The sequence below is a fragment of the Callorhinus ursinus genome, unplaced genomic scaffold (assembly GCF_003265705.2).
Source record: "Callorhinus ursinus isolate GAN/ISIS: 27379988/994484 unplaced genomic scaffold, GSC_fseal_2.0 scaffold30, whole genome shotgun sequence".
NCBI lineage: Eukaryota > Metazoa > Chordata > Mammalia > Carnivora > Otariidae > Callorhinus > Callorhinus ursinus.
In genome coordinates this window covers 4,432,321-4,440,599 of record NW_027397092.1, presented here as the reverse complement: position 1 = coordinate 4,440,599, position 8,279 = coordinate 4,432,321, and the positions used below count along the sequence as shown (strand labels likewise).

General features: G+C 43.9%; 1 long non-coding RNA gene across 1 annotated transcript; it reads right to left on the bottom strand.

Moving 5' to 3' along the window:
* Window positions 1-2,363: 2,363 nt before the first annotated feature.
* Window positions 2,364-7,759, bottom strand: LOC141370278 (uncharacterized). Its single transcript, XR_012374183.1, has 3 exons — window positions 7,624-7,759; window positions 7,354-7,538; window positions 2,364-2,458 (listed from the first exon to the last, which is right to left on the bottom strand). It is a non-coding gene; the product is annotated as an uncharacterized lncRNA (long non-coding RNA).
* Window positions 7,760-8,279: the final 520 nt, after the last annotated feature.

The window sequence follows — 8,279 nt, the reverse complement described above, 5'->3', positions numbered from 1 at the left end:
CCGGCCACACTTCCCAGAGGCTCAAGAAATCTTTCAGGTGGGCTCCTAATATATGTTCTTTCCCACCTATGCTTAGGCCTTTCCAGAAAGACTATCTGTTGGTACACATTTGCTGGTAAAACTGGATAGCGAGATGGGCACAAAGAATGGAGATTGTTCATTGTTCTCCATTTTAAAATTTATCTTGAGTCCCTCCTTTTTTTTTTTTTTCTTTTCACGATTACCATATGAGTATTGATTTTAATTAGTTCTGTCTATTAAGATTCCCCTTAGGTTCAGAAGCCAGCCTGGTAATTAACTGTTCAACTTTCCTCTTGCTGGCTGTTTTGTTCAGTGAGTTACTGCTGCCCTCGGTCACAAACTGGGATCGATGCTCCTCTATGGATCTGCCCTCAAGAGTTCAGACTGAGATGGAGTTCCTGTCTCTGGTGGTTTTCCCTGTCTTGTTACAGACATGGGAGTAGGAAAACGTGGCTCTCAGACTATATGACCCTTTTCCTATTCATTAAAGCAGATACACTTGCATCAGGGTCTCCAAATGGTGTGTATGTTGCTGGCAAGGATTATGGTGATGTCCAGATGAATGTTTTGAAGCTTGTTTGATATAAAAAACCTCATCATGCTGCACCCCTTTGTATTTTGTGATTAACTTGGTACTTCTGTTGGGTGGAGTAGGGTTTGAAGCAAAAGTTTATAGTCAGTTTTCTCTTCTGCTTTCATGCCATCGTGAGTTCTGGAAGGGTAAAGAATGCTTCTCGGTAGTTTATCGCATGTGTGAGATCTGATCACCCAGAAAATATGTGTGGAGTTTAGAGTTTTAGAATACACATTTTGGGGCTCAACTCCCAAAGTGCATTTTCTGTGCGTATGCACATTTTGCCAACCAATTTGTATTTGGGTTTGTAGTTACGATAGAGTAGGTGTTTGGGATAATGATGGTAATTCTGCACTTTGTTTACAGACAATCAATTAATAATTGGATGAGAGCCATGACAACAGTCCTTTCAGATTAAATCAAAATCCCTGCCGTTTTCTGGGGCCTATTATTGAATGCAATCCATTATTTTTAATGAAACAGCTCAACAGTTTAATGTGCTCTCTGTGATGTTTAGAGACTCTGGATTTGCTGATGAGACTACAAAATTCTCTGTGTTCACCTGAACAAATGGTGAAGGTGGAAAATGTCCAGGTCCATCTGTTCCTTAGGTGCCAAATGCCTTTCCTTTCCCATGGCCCTTCCCTCCTTCAGTGTCCCGTCTGCCTCCCAGACTCTCTCTCGGGTACCTGGAAACCTTTACAGTCAGAGGTTATTTCCTGATGTTGGTAGCCAAGGCTGTCACTCAGAGCTGAGGCTTTACTTGTGACTTTTTGTTCTTTCCTGATCAATCTGGGAGAGTTTCAACTGCATGGAAGCCCATCTTGAGGGCTAAAGCCAGAATAACTGGGTCAGGGAACTCAGAGTAATCATTATAAAACAATTATGTAACCAGAGGAGTGTCTTTTCTCATCTGCTCCTGATAATATTTTTAAACAACTGTCATATGGCAGGCTGAAATGAGATACTTTGTGTCCGTTGTCTTATGTTTAGCAAAATATCACCAGACAAGAAAAATAGAGCAGTGATTTAAAACATGCGTTGTTACTACAGTGAAGCAATTTACTCATTGGATTATTATTTATTGAGTGCATAGTATTTACATACCGACATCATGAGGTATATAAAATAAACTCTTAAGTTTCCTGCCCTCAAGAAGACTCTATCTAGGAGCGATTAGGTCTGATCAAAGACGTAGAGCTGTCTGTGAAGCCAATGAGTCGAAGTGGACCAATGGCGAGCCTGGGAACAGCGGTCATGCAAATGAGCCAGAGGAAAGAGTATTCACGTACTCAGCCCAGAAAAGACTTGGGTCACATGTAACTGCCTGTAGGAACACGACTCACAGCTGAGTTTTAAGGGCAATTATGCAACTATGACAATACTAAGCAAGATCTGATTTCCCCTTAGACTTGAGTCCTGCAAAGTAGGAACGTGTTATCTATCTCCTTTCACAGCGATGCTTAATGATGTGTCTGTACAACAACAGAACAATCCTTTAAGGGGGAAAGTGAGTGACAGTCATTGACAAAATTTGCTGGGAATTAATTTTCTGCAGTTCCCTAGTGAGCACATGCGTTTCATATTTCAAGACCATTGTTGCAGATGAAAGAAATGTAGGAAAAATGGGGCTATATTCGATACATGTTAAACATAATACTTTATACTTGCAGGGGAAAAGAAGGTTCATATTTGCTCCGAAGAAGGTTATATAGAAACTAAAGTTGCCAGTCATGAAACATTAAATGTTTGAGTACTAACCCACCTTGAGATGGTTTAATAGTGTTATATTCTGAGGCCTGATGGCTTCAGGTGTGTGATGTATGGTTATTTCCAATGTTCCTTTTCTAGAAGATGGTGCTCCTGGGAAGAATAAACAGGATTAGGCAATAAGTTTTTTTTTTTTTTAAAGCAGTTTCTTTTAAGTTACTCACAGTTGATCCTCTGAAAGAATTGCTTTAGAGAATAAGATGCGAAATAGGATCTACATGCAAGTTTGGTATTAGCAAATGACCCCAAAATAGCATGTAGGTTAAAGCGTACCTCTGGAATCGGACTGCTGGATTGGCTTCGAGTCGTGGCTTTGACACTCATTAGCTGTGTGATTCTGGACAAGTTAGTTAACCTCTCTGTGCCTTACAAGGTCTATCTCCTACGGGTTTTGTGAGAATTAAGTAAGTTAATAGTAACCGAAGTTGTGGTATGTGTTTAGCATACGCCGGAAATAGTCCTGAGCATTCATGCCTTCAGAAAGTGCTGTGTGGTGGAACCTGAAACTAATGTAGCATTGTGTGTCAACTGTATTCCAATAAAATAGAAATAGTTTCAGAAGCGCTGTGTTTGTGGTTGTCATTATTAGCACAGAGCCTAGCCACCTGCTGTTTTGTCCTGCCAGGGGCCACCAGGCTTCAAGTCTGTCAGTGACTGCTCAGCTTAGTAACCCCAGAAACATGTGGAGTGGTCTTGGAAATGGTGATTCCTTCCGTGAAGGCCTAGGCTGATTCCCGAGACCGCTGCTTCTTCCCCGGATGCTGCACGTTGGATAAATTCCCCATTGTTTACTTGGTATATAATTTATCCCCTGTTTCCAAAAGGGATTCAGAGTGTTGATGAGGGGCCTCAGTCCTCCAGCTGCGTTGGCATTTCCTGGCGGGCCATTTCACGGTTGGGTATAGAGACCTCATTGTTCTCTGCCACCGAATGTGACACAGTCCTTTTCTTGTTGGACTCTGCGGCGGGTTTGCTGAGGGGGGAGTTTCTGTTGAAAAATCTCATGTGGGGCCGAAGGGATCCTCTTTGGCTCTGTATAGACTGTAGTTTCTGAGTATTGTGTGGAAAAACACAACAAAACCAAGTGTAAAACAGTGACTTTCTCTCAGCCTCACCTGGTAGAAAATATCCAAGCGTATCAGAGTACCAAGACTAGGGCAGCCCGAGAAAGGGGCAAGAAACATGGTGCCCACACCCCATTATTCTTAGAGGCTGTATGGAGACAGGCCATAGGGCTGCCCTTCATCCTTTGCCCCTTGGTTTGTGGTTTCTGTCGGTTTTACACCTGCTGGCAGACCCTGCCCACCATTCTGCCCTCTGTCTCCACCCCAGTTCTCAGGGAATTCCGTGATTTTGGATTCCTTCTCTGGTCAATCTAAATCTCCTTAGGCTCTGTCCCTCTGGTGTCTTCCTTCTCGGACAGCGGAGAAATCAACGGTGTTACTCACATTAGCTGCCTCGAGGTCACTTTAATTCCAAGGTAGGCATGTGTATGCCTCTATGCGTTTGTAAGAGTTGGGAGAAGTGAGGGTTGATATATATATTTAGGGAAGAATGTGAGTAACTCTTAGGCTATTTCTAATTAATCTAGGCACCCTAGCTATTAGTTTTATCGTTGTTCCTCTGAATAAGCTAGGACTGTGAGTGTTGATTGGATGTATTTTTTTCAATCCCTCCATCCATCCATCATATGTCATAAAACACAGTTTGTCCCTTATTCTACTGATGGACCAATTTGATTATTTTCAGGAAGAAATATTTAAAGAGATGTGCAGATGAAGTCCAAGTATGCCATCCTGATTGGGTTGGAACAAATCCCTATCAGAATATGGAAAGAGGAAGGTAAGGGAGAGTTGTACATTTATTTAATTAATTTTTTTAAAGCTTTATCTAAGTGATCGTGTGTCATCATGTGACAGTTATCTTGACAAAGAAAAATAAACCCACCCCTACAGTGTGTGGGGACATGCTCTTGGTCTGTATCTCAGTGCTGACCCTACTTTACCCTCTTGAGAAGCCGTGAAGGCTCCTGGTCTTCCTTTGCCGCATGTCTTTCTCCTGGTCAAGGGGAGATTTTTCTCATCATCAGACTCACCCAGGGGCAGCTTCCTGGCCTGGAACTGCTGTGAGGCCCAACGTCACGGGCCTTCTAGTTTCCACAGCTCTGGCAAGGAATTCAAGAGACCTGCCACATTATGTAATTTAAAATCAGAACTGTCCTGGGGCGTCCAGGGCCCAGAGAGCAGGCAATGTTTTACTGGACGACCCCCAGCCACCACAGGTGGGCTGAGGAGGAAGGGTACCTGCCAAGTGTCTTTTCAGCGTGGAGTCCTCGCCTTATAATGGAAGACCACCGTCCACATGGCATTATTTTCAGGGGTTGATAGTCTCTTTGCTGCCGCATTCATTTTGCTCTGCGAGTTGGCTTGTGATAGGGATATCATAATACACCTGTACATTACCTTTTGTTGTTTACAGAGACTGGATCTACTCATTTCATTGCAAACCGTGTTTAGTCATGTCGTTGAGCGGAGAGGGACAGAATGCAAATAGGGAAACAGTGAAGATATATGGGAGCAGAATTTAGGGAGAAATAGTGAGAAGAGTACTGGACTAGGAATCCCAGGGTTTGGATGGGAGTCTAAGTGCCCATGTCTCGGGGCTGGTCCAAGGATATCTGAGGCTCTGTCCGTGCTTGCTTCATTCTGTGTAATCCCCGGGTGCCTTTTCTCTCTTCTCTTGTCCAGCCACGTGTTGACCCTCTTCTTTTGATTCCTTATAATTTTTCTAGGTCAGGGGCAGGGGCAACTCTTTGTTTCCTCCTCTCTTCGTCTTCCCTTCCCTCCCTCCCTCTTTTCCTGTTCTTGTTATCCTTTATCAAGCCGCCCAGAGGATGGGGAAATGACCTAGCATTTATTGAGGGTCTCTGTGTGCCAAGAATTTGACCTATATCATATCACCGAGTCCTTGAAACAATGCTGAGTAATTGGACTGGTTGTTTTCGTCTTTTTATTATTTCAAGGAGGAGGAAACTGAACCTAAGCGATGTTGAGTATCTTGGCCAAGATCACATGGTTGACGTTGGCAAATCTACATCCAGCTAAGTCCAAAACTCTTTGATCTTCCCATTATAGAGCACTGCCTCCCCTTGAGAGTGTCTTGCCTCCCAGGGTTTCCAGTGCTTTTAAGAGTTGACCCTCTTCCAGTTCTGATGAGTAGAATCTTGGTGTCTCATCCAGGGCTCTTCTGTCTTTACTCTTCCTAATTCTACACTGAGGCAGACAGTTCTGCTTCTTTTTTTAGCTTCATCAACGTACTTACTTTGGGGTCCCCTTCATCTATAGAGACCAGGATTCTTAACCTTTCATGGGTCATAGAGGTAGAGAATCTGATGGAAGTTATCCTTATGAGATTTCGTGTGTGCATGTGCGCGCACACACACACACACATACACTCCACGTTTTTGTGTAGTAATTATGGGGATTCAGAGAACCCCAGAGGCTTAACTCTGGACCCCTGTTAAAGGTTGTTGGATCAGGAGGATTACTTTTTACCAGTCAGGGGCTGGGAAAACGTCCAGTTTTCTCTGTCCTGGGTAGGAGAGTAATTCATTTTCAGCACGCTGCAACGGCATGGTGCTCATGTCTCATCCCAGGTGAAATTTTTTTTTTTTTTCCAGGTGGGTGTTGGCACATGCTCTGCGTGTTTGCTGGCTTCCTTGGAGTAGCAAGCTCAGTGAGGCCATACACTAAAGATGATCAGTATGTCTGGGGTCTGTATCTGTGCCTCCTTTCTCCACCTGAATTATTGGCATAACTCTTGCTTTGTCTGCTTCTCAGGGCAAAAGGAAAATGGGATAAAATATACGAACACTTTGAAAGTAAAGCTACATGTCAGTGTGTCACCGAAGAAAACACTCTGGGCTTGGCCATTTTTTGCATAGTCTTCTATTCCAGCACTTCTGCTTGAATCATCTTGATTCAAAACAGCTGTAGCTGACATGTCTTAAACTTTCTGAAGGAAGGAAGAATTTGGTATTCCACCTGAGGCTTAGCTAAAGACCAGCAGCCTGCTGGTATACTTCCCAGCTGCTCAAGGCCTTCATTTTAAATGCACTCTGAGGCTTAAATTGGACAGACCCTTGCATTTTGCTTTTTTTTTTTTCCTTCTTTCTGAGAACTACCCAGCACTGCTGGCAAATTTATAGCTGGCTGGTTTGGTTAATTAGGAAAAAAGTCTGATGCATGAAGATTATGTAAGCCACAAGCACTGTAAAGTAAGCATCTTTCGGGGTTCACAATCAACCCAGGGAGATGTGACACCTGTCCTTAAAATGCCCGACACGGTAATTTTGTGTTATGGATTCAAAGTTGGGGATGTGTCATGGCAGTTTCCCTGTTGTTTGCTTAGGTGGAGACACAATGTTACCGAAGCCTTACCATGATCTTATTACAGGAATGGCTCCAGTGTCTTGCACAGAGTGAGCAATTCTGATTCGTTTTCTCGTCGTGATGCAGAAGACACTTGCAACTTTAATGTGGTCCCTGCTGCCTGTTAGAGCCCTTTTTAGGACTAATCATTTGACTTTTCACTAATGAGATTAAACCCAGCAGGGGCAGATATTTTCCTTTTTAATTTTCATTCCTGTTACTTAATTGGCATTACACACACATAATGAGACCAGAAAAAATAAAAACAACCTGTAGCAATCTGTTCAAGACAAATAATTCAGCCAGATGCAGCCAGATGTATCCATGGTGACTTCCTTGACTCTGTCACTACCTGCACGACAGGGAAGATGGCCCAGAACACTTAACTCCCTGGTTGCTGAATGTGTCAGAGAGGCATTTTCTCCCTTCCTCCTTACACAGGAAAAGGCAGTTAGCCCACTCCGTGTGTTTCTCTGGATTGGGAGTTGTTTGCTCAGCATCTGTGTGAGTGATATAGGCTGGGGTTTGGCGTGGGTACTCGTCCCTGGGCTGACTCACCACCATGTAGTTCCCGTGGTGTCGACAAAGACATTATCCATCAGTTCCCAAGGCTCCATCGTAGAGTATTCTTCCTGGAGGAGAAACACTGAACCAAACTGATGGTGAGGCCATCAGAACAGGTAACAGACAGGAATACTTCCTTTTTGTGCACCAGGTTTCTGTATCAGAACCAGTCTTCTCTTCTGAAAAAAAAAGGTACTGTCTTTTAGAGTCCAGTAGGAGGAGGTCCTCTCTGATGAGCCATCATGGTTTTAATCTTTCTAGTACCTTCACTGGATTCAGGATCTCAGGATCAGCCTCTTGATACAGTGGTGTCCAGCAGAGCACCATCACATGGTGGTGACCATGAGGCTTCCTTCAATCCACTAGAAGCACCTCCTTTCTTCCCACCCAGGTCAGGTGATCATTATTGTAAACTCCACATCCCATGGAACAAATTGGGTGATTCTAAAATGTATTTTGGAACTTTCCTTTGTTGACACAGCGCATGGAACATAGAAGTTTCCATGCCTGTAATATACAGGATGTTAACGTGATAGCGTCCATGTTCCCACCGAAGGAAAGGGGCGAAGGAAGGAAGCCTCGCTCCACTTCATTATGCTCTGTCCTTGTGATTTTTTTCTACCCAGCGCTGGTTCTCTTCCACGCTTCCCTTTTCCGTGGAATGCACCAGCATCCTGGTGAGAGGGAAACTAGGAGGCATCCTTCAGACTCCCTCCCTTTTGCCAGTGCATTTCTTTGTGTGGCTTGGGCTCTGGCTCTTGTCCTACTAAGATGCCCCCATCTCTTGCAATTGCCTCTCCTGCAATAGTCAGTCACTTCTTTATTGTCTTCATTTCATTCTTAGACGAAAGTAGGCTGATTAGCAGCCCTCTCTGGCTCTGTGCTGTCTGTCCTTTGCTGGACGCTCCAGCCTCACCTTG